The sequence below is a fragment of the Ammospiza caudacuta genome, chromosome 1, assembly GCF_027887145.1.
Source record: "Ammospiza caudacuta isolate bAmmCau1 chromosome 1, bAmmCau1.pri, whole genome shotgun sequence".
In the NCBI taxonomy this organism is placed as follows: Eukaryota; Metazoa; Chordata; class Aves; order Passeriformes; family Passerellidae; genus Ammospiza; species Ammospiza caudacuta.
Window position 1 is genome coordinate 38,711,971 of NC_080593.1, and position 17,926 is coordinate 38,729,896.

Genomic DNA, 17,926 nt, shown 5'->3' on the forward strand with positions numbered 1-17,926 from the left:
CTGCTTTTTTCCATGTTTCTCCTTCCCTCCAGCCCTAGCATGGGAAAGTAAGAGCCAAGGCACAGCTTTTGGGTGAGAGGATTCTGGTATGGATTAGGAGACCTAGACAAACTGCTGAGCACTGTGCTTTCCACAGGTCACCTGAATGTCCTTATCACCTAAGAGAAGCCAACAGGAGAACAAATCTACGTATTATGTCCTAAAATAACCCAGAGTAGTGCTTTCCAGGGGGGTTTAGGACAAAGCAATCAGTCCTATTATTATTTTACTGCCATGAGGGAGCTCTCTTCAAATGCATGGTGATAGAGCAATAATCTACAATGTACATCCTTATCATCACTTGTGAGTCATATCAAACTCCTCCATTATCATACGCCATAAAAAGATTAAGCCACATGCACATTTTAAAAGGTAATTATTACATTTAAAGAAATGAAACCACATTATGAATTGTATCAGTACATTATTTAGCACAAGAGGCGGCACCAATTTTTTTTATATTAAAGCAGTTTTTCATAATTCCTACTTTCTTAGAAAATAAAAGCCTGAAGTCAAGCACAGCTGCTAAAAAGCATTAAAGAAGGCTGTGTCTGCACTGCAGAACCAAAGCAGTGCAAGAGGTGTCAGCTAGCCACAGAAAAGGGCAGATGAAATAGGGAAAGCATTAACAAGGGCGACATGAAATAGTAGGAGATAGCAAAGATTTACAAATGAGTTACTTGTTGCCGTTCATTACATCTATATCTACATCAGGGAAAACCAAAGTTTAGAAGAATCACAGTTTTGAAAATGCCAGAACATTATGATAATATCAAAGCTGATCACCAAAATCTCCAGTTTGATTTGCACACACATAACTTACAGGATCTGGTTACATCTAAATAAATGTGCATTTGGAAACAGTCATTCATGTGGCTGGGTGCTTCCTCAAAGGCACACGTACAGTCTGTTATTAATCTTTGGAATCAACTTTGTTCCTTACAAACACAAATTCATGTAGTACTTTTTATATTTCCAAGTTCTTATATAATAAAATGCATCCTTTCAATCAAGGCAATGCAAGCTGACATGCTTCTCCTTTGTGAAGCAGATGTTTTAATTGTTAGATAAGCTCCTAATGGTTTGCTTTCTTTTAAAGGAAAGCGAAAGTATATGAATGACCTCTCCCTCCCCACGGCTTTCAGAGCAGCTACTTTTCTTGAAGATTAGGAGTCTCTTGGACTCCAGCCCCAGCTTCTCTTGTATCTACAAACTACAGTCTGAATTAGTTTTCTCCTTTAGCAAAAACTCCTGCTGTGTTGAGAATCTCTTAATTACTTTTCAAGCTTCTCCTGCTATTGTGAAGCTCTGAAAATCTGATTACTGTGCTAATAAAGTGTGTGAATGCAATTTTTTTTCTATTTCATTTGAAGACTTCAAAATGCAAAGATACACAAAGTCACACAGCAAGATTGCATTAATATAAATATATGACTAGTGTCAAATGAGAACCTTATGTGAGTAAAATGTAACTGTGGGAACTATTCAGTCCACATCTGATAACGAGAAGTACTAAGGAACAAAATTTGACAATTTAGCTGCTCAGAATTCTTTATCAAGGTAGTTTATAAGACAGAACTTTTGTTCCCTCTGAGAGCTAAGAAGAAACTGCATTTAGAATCATAGAATCATTAAGGTTGGAATAGACCTGTAAGATCACCAAGTCCAACCTTTGACTGAACTCCACCCTGCCACCTAAACCTTATCACTAAGAGCCACATCCAGTCATTCCCTGAACACTTTCAGGAATGGTGACTCCACCAATTCCCTGAACAGATCATTCCAATGCTTAACCACCCTTTCAGTGAAAAAATTCTTCCTGATATCCAAATGGAACCTCCCCTGGCACAGCTTAAGGTCATTTCCTCTTGTTCTGTTCCTGCCTGCCTGGAAGAAGAGATCAATCTCCATCCCACTACACCTTCCTTTCAGGCAGTTGGAGAGAGCGATAAAGTCACCCTGAGCCGCTTTTTCTCCAGGCTAAACATCTCCAGCTTCCTCAGCTGTTCCCCACAGGACTTGTGCTCCAGACCCTTCACCAGTCTCACTGCCCTCCTCCAGACACCCTCCAGCCCCTCAGGGTCTTTCTTGAAGTGAAAAGCCCAGAACTGATCACAGGATTCAAGGTGTGCTCTCATCAGTGCCGAGCACAGGGGGACAATCCCTGCCCTGGCCCTGCTGGCCACACTATTGCTGATACAGGCCAGGATGCCATGGGCCTGCTTGTTCACCAGGCACACATTGGCTCGTGTTCAGCTGCTGTCCACCAGCAGCCCCAGGTCCTTTTCCACCAGGCAGATTTCCAGCCACTCTGCCCCAGGCCTGTAGCACTGCAGGGCATTGCTGTGACCTAAGTGCAGGACTCAGCACTTGGCCTTGTTGAACCTCTCACAAAAGGCCTCGGATCTGTCCAGATCCCTCTGCAAAGCCTTCTTACCCTCCAGCAGATCAACACTCCTGCCCAGTTTACTGTCTTATTAAAGGTGCACTCAATCCCATCATTCAAATCATTGATAAAGATATTAAACAGTGCTGGCTTTAATCAATTTCCTACAACCTTTAGCAAAAAAACCCTAAGTAACCCAAACCAGAAACAGGGTGGAAAATCTCAAGTCCAAGAACCCCAAAGCAGTGTGAACTTTTACAGGTGGTAGTGGTGCTTCAAAGGCCACCAGGCAAAAGATTCTGAACACACAGAGTGGTTTCAGTGGAAATTCCTATCTTTTTATTAGCAATAAAGATTTAAAAACCTGCACAGTCAAAATTATATAGTACAAGGCTAAAAAGGAAAACAGAGCTCTACAACAGGGAATTGCAAATCTGTTATGGTTTAGCAGAAGGTCATCTCTTCTGTATTAGATGTCTTTATCCAGGGCTGTATCCCATACAAATGGCAAAGAAATTCACAAATCTCCAAACCACAGCTGAGCTAACCTGATTTGAACACAGCGGGCCAGGATAGAAGTGTTTTCTCTTTTTTAAGATACTGATGTATCTGGAGGAGAATTAAAGAAATCTCCTGTGGGAACAGCCCCAGATGATGAGACCCTTCATCACCTCATTGGTTTTGTTTGTGAAGAAGTTTCTTCTCCATTACTGTCTTTTTAAACTGTCTCCTCAAGTTGATTTGGGATGTACATTCCTTCAACAATTCTTTCCTTCTTGGTAATTTATCCTTTGAGATGAGTAGCTGGATATACAAGAAGACTTAAGCTAGCCTATATTGGAAATCATAGGGGAGACAATAGAGAGCCTCACCTTAAAAATACATGCGCTTAATCATCATAAAAAACATAACAGTGAAAGGGCAGTGTGCCAGACTTGGAATTGGTGATGCTGACATAAAACTAGGGAAACACCATTGAATTCTATGAGGTTTTTATTTTACTTCTAGAGAAAGTAAAGTGAAGGGGAGGTGTTTCAATAAGGACAATGGTGCTGGACCTCCATGGTATCTATCAAAGCAGGCTGCTCTACACTGCCTACAGAAATTTAGCAGGAATGTAAGCTATTGCCCTGCTGAAAGCAGCTGATCAGCTGCATCCTGCCTCAGGCTGAGCTCCTGCAGGCAGTCTTTTAGAAACCAGACATCTGCCTTCAAAAATGGCACTCAGTGTTATTTAAAAAAAAAGGAATGGAGGCAAGGCATATCACTCTCTTCAAGCACCAGGCATCTGCATATTTATGGTGCTCAAACTCTCACCAGTCCCATGAGTATTATGCCAGCATTCAGCCACTGATCCTCTGCTCCTGAGAGATATCTAGGTGCATGGGCTACTACATGCAAATTATTACTGCTTGGAAAAGCTGTGGCCTCCTGAGCCTCCCCATGGAGAGTTGGGGAGATTGTCACTGCCATTATACTGCCTCTGGCTCCTTCCATTTCTGCACTATCCATAGAGCCCTTCTTCCCTACCTGTTAGCCCTAGGTACGAGGAACCATTGTCACACATGTTAAAACACATCAGTGTTTTGTTAGCATTTTATCTGTCTGCTAAAGCTATTGTGCCAGAAGAGGAGGGAGGGGGGAAAGGAACAGAACAAAGGCTGGTTGCTTGCTGGCTGTTTGTCCTCAAGAGACTGATGTCCTGACGTCACCCAGCAGCGATTTCCTGACATCACCTCCAGCATGGGCAGAGCTGAGCACTCCTCTTTTGGTGCTTTTGCTGCTGTTCAGAGTGACAGTTCACTGCTGATTATGCTGCTGTTCGAAACAGGAGGCAGAACATTTTGTATTTTTTTCTCCTGTAAACTCAGAGTAAATTAGATTTGGTGTTCTGCCAAGAAAAAAATACAGTCTACTATTGTAAGAATTGTTATGGGCCAGATCTTCAAATCTTTACTACTGGCAAAGTGTGTTTGTCCAAATGTTGAGTTCGTAAAGATATCTGATTTGACCCAGTATCTTTTACATCTCTGCCTTTAATTTTCTTGTCCCAGAACACAAGTGAATACAGGCTTTAGAATAGAAAAAAATTATCTGCTTAAATAAGCAGTTCAGGATTTCCAGCTGTAACTATACCTGATCTGGCTAATTGAAGATCTTTGTTTTAAAACAAAGTGAAATTAATGTTTATATTACATAAATGTGAGATCAAATATGATCCCAACTCTATTTGCATGGGTGGAATGAAATAAATCCAATGCACCCAGAAGGAGAAGGAAGGTCTAAATAATATCTAGGAGCCATAATAATAACTGCCTTACACAAAGTTGGAAATGACTTCTGTTTTCCTTGCTGATTTTTCTAATGCTTGTTTTTTTGTCCAAAGCCTCTCAGAGTCTGAATAAAAGAATACTTGTGACATTTGCTAAAATTATAAAGTGGATCTGTCCACAATTCATACATGTTGACTTTTCCTAAACTGCTAATTTCTAGCCAAAGTCTTCTCTTTTGCACGTCACAAGGGGGGCAGAGCAGACAGCTTAATCTAATCCCAAAAGTGCAAAATGTCAGACTAATTCATTTTCAGATGAGTCCCACAAAAGATTTTAAATAATTCCAAAATAGCTTATACATGCATGTTATATGTCCAGACATTAAAATCCAACAAGAAAAATCCAGTAAACAAAAGTTTCATTATAATTGATTTGCCTATCTCTGTCTCACAAAATTTTCCAAGCATTGTCTGGATGCAAGGATGCCTGCTGTCGTGAATACAAATTACATGGTTTAGTATCTCTTCTTTGCTGTGAAAAAATGATTAAAATAGAATTTTAAATGGAATCATTTTATAAAAGGTTACAAGTTATTAGAGAAAATTCATTTTCACTGTAAATGTATTTTTAAAGGGCAGGATATGGGATGGCGAGGCATTCTAGAAGGACCCAAGAGTAGTGGAGGAATTCCAGTGTTTTCATGTGAAAAATGTGGTGCTTTAGTAATAATCTTTTTTGATAATGAGATTTGTTTTAATTAATAGTCTGTTTAACACGTGCATTCCATTATCAGGAATTATTGTTCTTCAGAGGCCTCTCAGTAGAAGTAAAGACACAGTGGAGGATGGCGTAAAGACATTTGATGTAGAGGAAGCCACACTGGCTCCACAGCTGCGAGGAACAGATTCATACTATCATGGGTCTGTGAGTGGTGACTCCTGCCAACGAGTGCTTCAGCTTGGAGACTCAGTCTCTATACCAATGGGATCACCCATGCCAGGCAAACACTACCTCCATAAGAAATGGACAAATGCATTTTTCACCAGGTTAGAAAATCACACGGAATCACATTGCACAGTAACACAGATTACTAAATGTATAATGGTACAGGTAGAGTTGTAGAGTAGAGTAAAAAGTTGGTTAATTTTTGTTTGCATATAAGGGATAGAAAATTAGAAATATTACCTTCTTTTTCATACCCTTTCAATTCTTATTGCTTCTACAACTCACCTCACAAAACAGTCAGACTAGACTCTAGTGTGCATCTATTTCTGCTGTCATAATACATTCTCAAGAGGTTTGAGGTAAGATAGGGATAAAAAAGCTAAGGCTTAACCTGCATGAAGGAATAAATATTGGTAACTGATGCCCACTGAGAGCAAAGCTGAGTGCTTCACTCTGGCAGAAGAGATGCAAAAATCAATCTGCTATTTCGTTTACTGAGAGTACCATACCTATGATAACACGTACCTCAAAGACTTACACTGGTGTAAATGATTATTATATTTGCTAGCCTTCCAGATGTTGAGATGCATGCTATTTTCCTAGGCCCAGACCCCTCCCTTAACAATGTTTAGGAATGTGTCCTTGTAGCTGCTTTGTACTACGGTTAATTACAGATGTAAGAACTGTCCCTGAAGTGATCACACTTATTCCCTTCAGTAAGTGGATGTAGAAGAGTGCTCAGCCTACTGAAGGTAATGTCATTCCCATCTGAGTTTGTGTTAAACCACTTTGTGGCTGCAGAGTATTGCACATAGAAAGATTGAGACTCTTCTGGGTGATCGCCATCTGGGATTGCTGATTTGAGGCAAGGGTGTGAAAGCATGCAGTCTGTGTGAATTGTCTGTATCCTCCCAGTTGCTGCTGCTCTGCATCATTCTTTGAAGTATTCCCTAAGGAATGGCACACTACCCAGCTGAATCAAGCATGGTTAAGTCCTGCTATAATGTCACATTTCCAAAGCTGGTCTATTTCAGCTTGAATAAAGTTATGCTCTTTGTTTGCATATATAATTTTTAAACCTAAAAATATTTCTTTTACAGAACAGAGAGAATCCTCCATTCAAAGTGTGTTGGAGGAGTACAGATAAATCAATAGCAGTAAGATACTTGGGGCTAGCTTTTTCAAACAATTCTCCTGGTCTATGCTTACTCTGTGAATCTCACTGAAATTTAATTAAAGAATATTCCAAGACATTGATTCTGGAAATATGGTTGGCATTTTGTGTTCAGTCAGATTGGTTTTGTTCTGCATGTAAAATGACTCCAAGGAAACTTTTTTTATGGCTGAAAATTAAGGCAAACTCTTTTTCACTACTTAAGTCACTTAAGTCTCTATACTAGGACAGACTTATCAAAGCACTCCTTTTTATCACTAAAACAGCACCTTGGACCACAGCATTTGTGCTAAACTGTAAAATGACAGCCTGGTCAGGGCAGAACACACAGGTATTGTTCAGAGAGCAGTAGAAGAAAGGCCCCAAAGAGACAAACATCCTTGTTAATGCCATTGCTCTAATACTACTGACCTGACCAGTTTGCTAATCAGCACACTGAAGGAAATAGAGTCTCCTAGGAGCTGAGGCCCTTGTCTCTCAGGCAAAAAGCATTAAAAAGCTAAGGCAGTTACTTTATTTTTTGTTGTCATTATAGTACAAGAGTTCTATTATCATTGCATTACAAAGGTTCCATATTGCTAGAGCTTCATACCTCCTTGATGTTTCTTGTAGGCATCTCCTCTAGGCACCAACTCAACCTCACAACAGCCAACTAACTCCAGCTCCCCTCAACAAACCAATCCACTCTTTTATAACACTCTTGTTATTGGCTACAGCTGCAGCCTGTTAACATCAGGCCTGCTCCTAATCTTTAATAATTAACCCAGCTGCAACTCTATAAGGGGTAAGATTACTTTCTATACTACATTTATTTACTTATATTCTATCCCCCTACAAGTTTTGGCCCTTCAGATGCACACAGCTCAGATTCAATGTACAGTTTATGTCTGGCCCATTACCCACATAACTCCACAATATCATAGTTAGTTAAAGAAGATTCTCTTTTGACAGCAGTATTCCTATTTTAATCACAATCTCCCCTTTAAAGTACTTCTAATATCTTTAGGAGTTGCTGCTAATCTGGAAATGCACAGTAGTGCATTTGAATTCCATCTAGAGTTCTCCAGGTATGCTAAAAGTATGAAACAAGGCCACCATAAGGTGTTCAAACTAAAAAGGAAGATCATCAAGAAATAAATGCTATCTTGTAGGAGGTTAGGGGGGCATTACCAGATTAATGTATGTCTCACTATAGAGAAGGCTGCAATTTCAGTGATTGCTTCATATTTTTAGCAATTCTGACTTCTAGTGTAGATGGCATCTTTGTGAATTTCATGCAGGGAGCATAAATAGCTGCTTTTACTTACAACTGCACAGACCTGATCCCTCATGATGCTATAACAACACCTACAGTTATGCAGAAAGTAATACTAGATAGGTATCTGACTGGCTTTGTCCTTGAAGGTGGTTCAGATATTCAATATCTGGGAGAGAACAGCTCTCTGATTAAAAGCCTCCCAATTTGTCATCAACCAACAGTCTGTGGGTTACAGTTTGTGGAGTGAGGGACTAAGACACAAGTTCATACATCTGAAAGGAAAAAAAATTCACAACAGATTGGACTGGGGGAGAGAAGATTATCCAGGGACAAAGTCAAGAAAAAAGAATGTGTGTAAAGAGACAACAGGAAAAAATAGAGCTGTTGAAAAAGGAAAGGAAAGAAGGAAGACAGAAAATAGCAAGCTGTTCACGTATGAAAGGTTTATTTGAAGAAAAAAAGAGAAAAAGTAGAAGGTAAGTGACAAAAATGGCAAAAAGCAAATACAAAGGCAGAGAAAGGACAATGGGAGGCTTACTCAAAACAGAATTAAATGTGAGATGCTCACCACAGTTTTTTCTCCCTAGCTGACCTCTTCTCCACTTGCTGTAGGGGCCTTCTTCTTACTTTGGTTTTGTGTATTTTTAAAACTTAAAATACTCAGGCCCATCTTCATTATCTCAAGCTAGTTAATGAAAGTGGACTTCAATCCAGATGCCAGAAACCTGTTTCCTACTAAATAAATTAATGAATAAGGCCATAAGCTGACAGACAAGTCAAATTTATAACACATTGTCATCTGTTCCCTGAAGGGATAGGAGGGATAAAACAGGTTATTCATGGGAAGACACGTTTTGCCTTGGATCACAACCTTTTAGGGCAACATCCTGTGGAAAGCTGGCATTATACAGAGTTGTCCTAACAGTCACAGTGGCTGCCAAAGGTGAGCTATGAAAGTAATCCCTGGCCTCAGACAATGAAGGATGAAGCATCACAAGAAAGCATAGGGGAGTGAGAGGGGCTGTGGTTTTTCACTTTCACATAGGGCATCTGTGTGAAGAATCCTCTGAAGAAGACAGAAGGCTACCTGGTAGTTTGTGTACATGGAAAATCTGAAAAAGCCTGTAAGCAAAAGAAGAGGAAGGTTTTGCTGAGGCACAAACCCTGCCAGGGTGCTTTTGGTTCCATGACTCTTTGCAAGACTATGTGGCTTTAGAACATAAACTGTGACAGAAGTGTGGTTTGGAGAAAAAAGTTTCATAACCTACTGTATTTATGTGAAAAACTGTTAATAAAAAGAAACCAGAAATAGGTTTCATCTGAAAAACTGAGGTATCCACTATGGTCAAAGATGACGAGTGTTCATGCAGAAGGGAAACCCCTGGCAAATGAAACCTGTTGTTGACTGATTTATTTTGAATGTTTTGAAGTAAACATTTTCAGTTTAAATAAAGTTGCAATAAAATTAGTTGGTTGATTTCTTCTATGTCCCTGAGATACAAGGCTAGATGAGGATCTAAACTGAGATTCCTTGGGATAGCACACTGAGGCATACAGCATTAAATCTTTGCTACAAGTAGTGAGTTAAGTGGGTCCCAATCTTGATCCCACCTACAAGAATGATAGGTAGTGTTGGAGAATTTTGCTCAGAAATGGCTTAAAAGGCAGCTGTGAGGAGCAAATTCTCACAGCCTGTTTCTGTAAACAGCTAAGTTCTCAAGCCTGTCTTCAATAACATGGAGGCCTTGAGAACTTTCATAACAGGGTGAGAAAATAAATCTTGGATTCAAAAACAAACCACAGGTATTGAAAACAAAAGGAGGGGTTAGTGTTTGATCTGTGGCCTATGAGGAGCTCGGGTTTGCAATATGCATGATCTTAATTAACACGGTTATAAAAACATGCCTTTTGGATCAATAAATCTGGAGTCGATGCTGATCAACAAAGATGGGTCGTCTCCCTTCGCTTTCAACAAGGTAGAGGTCTACAGCAGTAAATAGTGACAAACTAAACAGAAGGGTCAGAAGTGTCGGCTGCTCTTCTTGCAGGAATCCTTACAGAAGTTACCAGACTTCTCCCTGAGGTTGCTGCTAACAGTGGGGAGCTGAACAGCTCTCACAAATCAGCTCTAAACCACCACAGGCTATTGGCCTGTTAAGGTAAACCAACATTGATTTTGGTTTATGCTGAACTGCTAGGTTCAGACGCCAATTTGCAAGCCATTCAGTTTCCCCAGCTGCAAGGGAGATGCCTATGGAAGCCAGCAGAGATGGGGGCACTTTTTTCTTGCTTCAGCCACTGCACTTTCACCTGCCACTAGCTATGCACCAACACATTTATGGGAAGTTCGCTGTGGAGAAGACCACAAAACAAACAACCTAAAAGAATCTTCCAGCTTAGTCTGAAACTCCGATAATAATCACTTGTAGTTTGCTTAGGATCTCTGACTTCTCATATCATTGGTAAAACTACATTATTGTTGCTTCCAAGAATGCAGCTGCAACCTGAGATGTCAAAAGTATATATATTTTTTCTGTTCCCAAAGTGAAAAATGGTATTCAATTCACCTTTACAGCTATGCTGTGGAACATTAAAGTTCTCGTAGCATTCACTGATTCTTCCAAGAGTTTTATCAATATTTGGCATCTCGACTTGAAGGATTCATAAATCTATACAAATATCAGGGGGAGGGGGGGCAGCATTTTTATCATCCATGTGACTATTATGCACATTTTGTGAGAGGAACTGAGAAAAGTTACTCATTTGTATAGTTACACAAGTTTGCTTAGCTCTTCTTACTTTATATTTTAGGTTTTAACAGAAAAGACATTTCTTACTCCATGACGCTTATAACAAAATATGATGCCACATAAAACTACACAAGTTTGGAGTTTCATTGTAAGTTTAAAACTCAGGTAATTTTTACAAAAAGCCTTACTATGCCATTCATTAACTTTTTAATTAATATAGATACTGTTTCAAGCAAACATGCCTATAGATATGTTTTGGTGATCAAACTATGTGAAGTAAAAGAAACCACATCACTCAAGCTTTGATGCTTCTAAGTCAGTTTTGGTTTGCATTTTGAGTTCCAGACCAAAGCCACAGTTGAGGGAAAAACTGTTATGAATCAAGAAATAAACCAGAATAAAGAAAATGCGCATGTGAGGTTCTCCCTAAAAAAAAAAAAAAAAAAAAAACCACAAATTTTTGCTCAGTTTTCTATTTTCCCTATAAAATTAAGGAGTACTTCAAGCCTTCCTTCAGAAAGGAGTAAAGCTGAAGTCTCATGTCAGAGAGCTTGCCCTTGTTAGAGTTTGAAACAGAGACAGATTTTAAGGAGCACATTCCCTATAGTATACTCAGGACTGTTTTATTAAAATACATGCATGACAAATAATGTATGGCAACACTAAAAAGAGTTTTATAGAGGCAATTAGGATTTTATACAAAGTCCATTAATGCAAATGGAAACATTTCTATTTATTTCCAAGGAGTCTGCAGTAGGTTCACATGAAAAAAGAAGTACACTGGTCTCTAAGTCTATCCTTGTCCACCCAGGTGAGAGGAAACCTGTGTCTGATTCACATGCCTCCCTTACCTTCTGGGCTGCTACCAATGGATTTTTAATTACCAATAATGAGCAGACCATTATATTTAAATTACCATCCAATTTCTGGCCCATTGTTTCAGATCTGTGGGCTCTGCGGGCAGATGCCAAGGCAGCTGTGCAGCTCCCAGCTTCCATGGCATTTCACCTCAAGAGAGATGTGGCACAGCAAGCAGCAAGCCATTTAGCTGGCATCCCTGCCACCAGGAACTTTGGTCCGGTAACACAGCGCAATCCAAGCTGCCAGCATGCAGGAGGGAAAAGCTACTGCTGAATCTCTTCCAAAACCAAATTATATCTCCCATTGTCTCAAAGGAATAATAAACCCTAGCTGGCTGATTGTGGAATGTAATAATAATCTAGCTGAATTAGTGGGCATTCCTGGGAGTGACTGATTTCTGCTTTTTCCCAAGAGTGTTTTTTTTAAAAAAGATAATAGTTCTCTGGAAAACGGGATTTATGTATACATAACTATATGGAAACTAAATTTAGGAAATTTAGAAATGTTATACTCAGAACCATACTCCTTATGTGTCCATAAAAAATAAAATGCTCTTAGCAAAAATACATGGGCTGTTGAAAGTGGTTTTACTGGCATAGTGTCAGGGCCCTGAGGGCACCTGCCAGCCCAGGTCTCCTTGTCCCGCCTCCTCTGGTGATTCCACACCCTGCCCAGGGTGAGGAATCTCTCTCCATGTGAGATCCCCAAGACTGTCAGCTTCATCTCAAGGGAGGTTTCCAATGTCCAGGGCACAGCATAGTGCACTGCACTGGAAGGAATTTCAAACAAAAATGTCCTCATTGAGACTGACCATTCACCCATCTGTTTGTCCCACTTTGTCTGAACTGGATGCCTGAAAACCTCACTAGTGCATCAGCACACAGTTGCAGGGCGTGTTTGAATGGTAACACACAATTAGTTATTTTAATGTATTTTTTCCAGTTAGTGGTGGATTGTGGTGTTTTCTTGGTTTAAATAAGTCATACCTTTGATCTCAAGAGTAGGAACCCAGCCTTGATGTCATCAAGCAATTTAACACCTATTTGTGACCCCGACAACCATGACTCAGAAGCTAAAGATCCTGTAATCTTGCCTGCAGATGTTGTCCTAGCAGAGCAAGCACTCCCTCTTCCACCAAAGCACAGGCAGAAGCATCTCTTCAAAATGTGAGGCGGTTAGAGCTTTGACTGAGGGTATCAGAGACACAGGCAAAAGCCACCTGTTTTCCTGGAGGGACTCTTAATCTCATATTGCTACCTTGAAAACAGGCAGTGGTGTTGCAAGGGGACAGGGGACTTCCTAATCTCTCTTGCTAATGCTGTTCCATTTTGAACAGGATCATTAAATATTAAAAGAGTGAAAGATCAAAAGATAGAGAATGACTTTTAGCCTGTTTGCTAGGCATCTCACGTTTTCAGTTCCAACCCAGTGAAGATATAGGTACATGTTAGAAAGAATAGACACAATGAGAGAGGACAAATAAGCCAAGTACCAAAATGCTGTAGTGTTTAGGATACAATTCTGAGAGTTATAAACTGTGGGTTTTTTTTCCTTTCAGGCAGCAGACAGAATTAAATTTCTACTTCCCACATTATCAGTGATGCCTCTGTCAGCAGATTGGACAGGCTAGAAACAGGAGATCATGAACTCATTGGTGACACTGGCACCATGATCCAACCAACTCAGCTAATGTGCCTGTAGTTAAAGCCCCAATGAGAGGTGTGCACCCACAGTTGTGGAACACTCTGCGCCACTGTCATCTCTCCCTGCCACTTCCTGATGACTAGGTTAAGTGGATAACTACTAAGCCAAATATTTGTGGACTTCCTCTGTCTAAATACCTAGCTCCCTTGAAATGTGTGGCCTCCCCTGAGAACTGTGTACTTCACTAGCTTTCACAGCATCAATAGCTAGAAATTGCAACCGATATCAAATTGCCTTTGTGGGCCTAGTCCTCAGCTATGCTAAGGGTTCCAGTTCCAAAAATTTGTCAAACACAGGAAACAGAGACAAAGAGAAACCGTGTGCTGGATTCTCTAATTGCTTTCTACTTTTCCAAATTAACTGTAAAATGAAAGAAGCATGCACTTAGCAGAGGTAGAAATGCCTATGTAAGATGCAAAGTTGGTCTAAATAAGGGTTCACTTGGATTAAAAGACAGAAATTAATACAGCTGTGGAGGCTCTCAAATGAGTTATGGGGCTAAGCAAAATTCCTTCAAATACCCATTATGAAAAAGTAAAGATGTCCAAGAGTCCACTTTTGTGCAGCTCAGGGCTCTGAACTGTGGTTAGGATTCAGGAAAAAGTCTGCTTCCTTGGGAAGTAGATATGTGTTCCTGTCTTGTGCTTTCCAGCTTCCTCAAATAAATGTTTGCTTCACCTGTGTCCTCCCCACTGCCTCTCCATGACTTTGGAGCCATAGGAACAGTTCTAAGGTGATTAAGAGAGCGTGTCCCTACCCTGAAGTTGCTGCACCCACTGCTTGCACCCTTGGGTGCAGTTGAGGAAAATGAGCACTTGCTGTTTGGATTCCTGCTCCCTGAAGTTCTACAGATGTAGCTTACAGAAGAGCAGAGAGAAGCTTGCCAAGTTCTGCCTAGACCTGTACGCAAGAGATTCCATTTATTCCCTGCTATAGCTACCACCAAGGATGAGACAAAAATGTTTGATTTTTTCTCCCTTTGTTTGTCCTTGGACCTAGCCACTGGCAGCTGCTGTATTGGCACCAGTTATGTATAAGATTCCATAAAGCAGAAGGATGAATTTAGGTTTATAAAATTGCAAACATTCCCCTTCATCCCTTCCAATTACAGCCCAAATCAGGCTCTTTGGCTGGGATGGTCAGGAAACAAGTGCAAAATGTGACTGGTCTGACTTATTACTGCAGGGAACTTCCACTTCCCTGGGGGAATCCCCGGTAGAGAACATGGGTATTTTCCACCCTGCATGAGGCAGACAGTCTGCTTTACACTGATTGTGGTCCACTGGGTTCCTGAGATGCATTTGGTCACTCCTACTGAAGGGACTGAACGAGCCTGCTTATGGGGTTTGGTTTGCTGTGGAGGATGCAGAGCCTACTCCCTAGGCATGCATTAATCATGCATTAAACATAGAGAACATTAGCCCACATTCTTCTGGAACCTTAACTTTATTAAAAGGGAACATGAGTGCCCACGGCTTCTTTTTCACTGTAAAGATGTAACTTTCCCAACAGAACCACAGAGATCCTTAGAATTGTACCCATCTTTAATCAGAAAACCAAGCTCTAATCCTGTGAATTAAGATGTTATGAAACCAACAGAAAATAATAGGAATGCGGAGGTGCTGAACAGTGTGGAAGTAACATCTAAAACACCCCAATTTTCTTTTCTAACCTATCTTCACTTTTCAACATTCTCTCCCACATATGGTGATGAATTAAGACAGGCAATGCAGGGAATTCTTCCAGTTACAGGTCAATGCATTACAATAGCTCTGGAGATAAAGATTTTTCCCTTCAGTACATGCAATACGAGATTTTTAAAGCAGCAGCTTAGTCTAGGATTCAGTTGTCAACAATTTCTGTTGTTTCCGTGAAACTATCGTGGAATTATCCTGTGCAATTTTCTTGCAGTTAGGCTCTAAGTGAGGCTCTAAACCAGCACACAGAAACAAACCTCTGTTCCGGACACTGCAGTTAATTTATTCCCTGTCTTAAACAAAAATAGAGGCTTTCATTAAGGACACGGAAGCAAGTTATTACCTTCCTCCTATCCCTTCCTAATACGTTTTATCTTTATTCTTTACAATCCTGGATAGCAAAGCAGCAGAGAGCCACCAGGATTTCTGATGCCACATGGTTATTGTCCCAGTTGTTTGTTCTGGTTCCAGCTGAGTGATAGTGGGAGCAGTTCTGCTTCTGAGCAAAGGGGAGGAGGAGCTGCAAATTCTTCATTTTTTAGGCTAGAATTAAAGAGACCTTAAAAGCTGTTTGCCACACAACTTACAACTCCTTTTGTATTTAATGGCTTGAAAATACTAGAGTGAATAAATGCTAATGATTTGGGGGTTTGCAGCATTGTAGAGCAAATAAAGAAGTCAGGCTAGTAGTAACTTGCCTCTGTGTTCACACAATCATTTTACTTCAGAATGCCATGAAAATACCTTAAACAGACTTCTGTCAAGGCATTGTTTGAATAATAGGCTTACTTAGTGTTCAGGATTCGACCAATGTTTTTCTTGATATAGGATGTCATTTTTTACGTGATGAGGACATACACAATTAACTGAAAACTCAAATTTCTGCTGCAGATATCTGCTTTGCTATGCCACTTTATTCCACATGCTGATAGAAGAGAAACAAAAAGAAGAATCCTGATCCCTGAATCACTCAGATACTGCGTTTTCAAATGCAGCTGGCACTTCAGAGATCAGGGTACCTGTGAATTTCAGTTTACATTTGCCAGCATACAGAGTGGGATTCATCCACATGACAACAAAAGCAAAGCAAGATCGTAGAAAAAAATAGATGCACTGTGAGAATAAACTATCTACAAACAGGAGAAAGAGAACTACCAAAGAGGGAAAAAAATAGACAATAGGCTTGATCCTCTGAATGGTCCTTACAGCTTTGTGCCGTAAGGAAAACCAACTATGGGAGAAGAATCCTGAACAGCAAAAAGCTACTGCAGAAACTCCTCACTCTGTGCCCCCAGCACAGCTCAGGATGGAGGACCAGACCAGGGCCTGCTGCTGAGAGCTGCCTGCTGTCCACTATCCAAACAGCCCCACGGGGCCCAGCTCCCAGCAGGGGAGAGATGGGGGGAACAACACAGGCTCTGACAGCTCCCGCGGAGCTGGAAAGTGGAATCAGGTAAAAAATGAATAAAGGCACCTTTGTCCCCATTCCTCCAAACTTCTGCTGATAATAGTTCAGATGGATGAAACAAACTAGCTCATTAGGACTTGGCTGGAAAAGATTGATGTAACAATCACGCACATCATGGACGAATGAATATTATCATCTCACTTTTTAATATAAAATAATAAAGTTTTGAAAGAGAGATATGCTATCACAAGATAGTTATGTCTTCACCTATACCACAGCTGAGATTTCTCATCTTTTCTCTACCTCAGAAAACCAAATCCCTTTTACCAGTTACAATTTGACAATGGCGCTCATTCAATGACTTTAACAGTGATACATAAATGACATGTCCTTTTAAATGGGAATGAACAGTAGTGCATAAATAGAAATGCAGAAAAAAAAATCAAAGTTGCATTTTCCTATTTCTTTTTTGACATGGAACAATATTTCCCTGTTTTTTTTAACTAAACAGAAATGGATAAAACTCACTGTAATTAAGTATAGCTAAAAATGTAAAAAAAATGAAAAATCTAAATAGATTATTACTTCTTTAAATTAAACACTTCTAAATGGAAACTTTGCTCATAGATTTTTTGCTCTCCAACTTCATAGATTTTGACTGACATATCTGCCCTTATAACAGACACTCAAATCAAGAGCCCTTAACAAAAGTGTCCTTAACCATAATAGTTTTAAAGCGTGACTGCCTGTGCCAGGTGAGATGAACCCCAGCATGTCTCTGCAAGGAAGCTCCAAGTCCCTGTGAGAGTAAAGAACTCAATGTTGCTTGCTTTGGATGTGTCTGGTGGTGTAAATAGTGTCACCTTTTAGAAACCACACTAAACTAAGCACGGAGGGGGGAAGTGTAACTGTGTGCCTTAGCACTCCAGCATGGGTGAAATCTAACAGTAAAGCATTGCCACTCACTTCAAAAGGGCCAGCACTCAACCTATATAATCCAAATTTAGAAAAGTCTTGCAAAGGATTTTTGAGCAATATTATGCCACCTTTAACATCTGAGGGCCAAACATGTCATTTTGAAAGGTCAAAAGGATAAAAATGGGAGCAGCTGACTACCCTGCCCTACTCCCTTTACACTGCACAGGTAGGGCTCATTCAAAACCTCTGCTTTTAAAACAGGGCACACCTCAGTGTGTATGTTCTATTCACAAGGCAGCACAAACCTTCTGCCTGGTTTAGTTGTCCTTAATTTAAGCCCAACCATTTAGGGCTCTGGGCCAGAGGTTACACACCAAAAGAAAAAAATCAGGGCCTGACTCGTGATGACTCAAACCTCTCACTCGGTGCTGAAACACTTCAGCGCTCCCTTGATTATTTTGGCACTGGGAAATTATGACCCAGATTCAGGGACACTGTATGGCCCCATCCTGC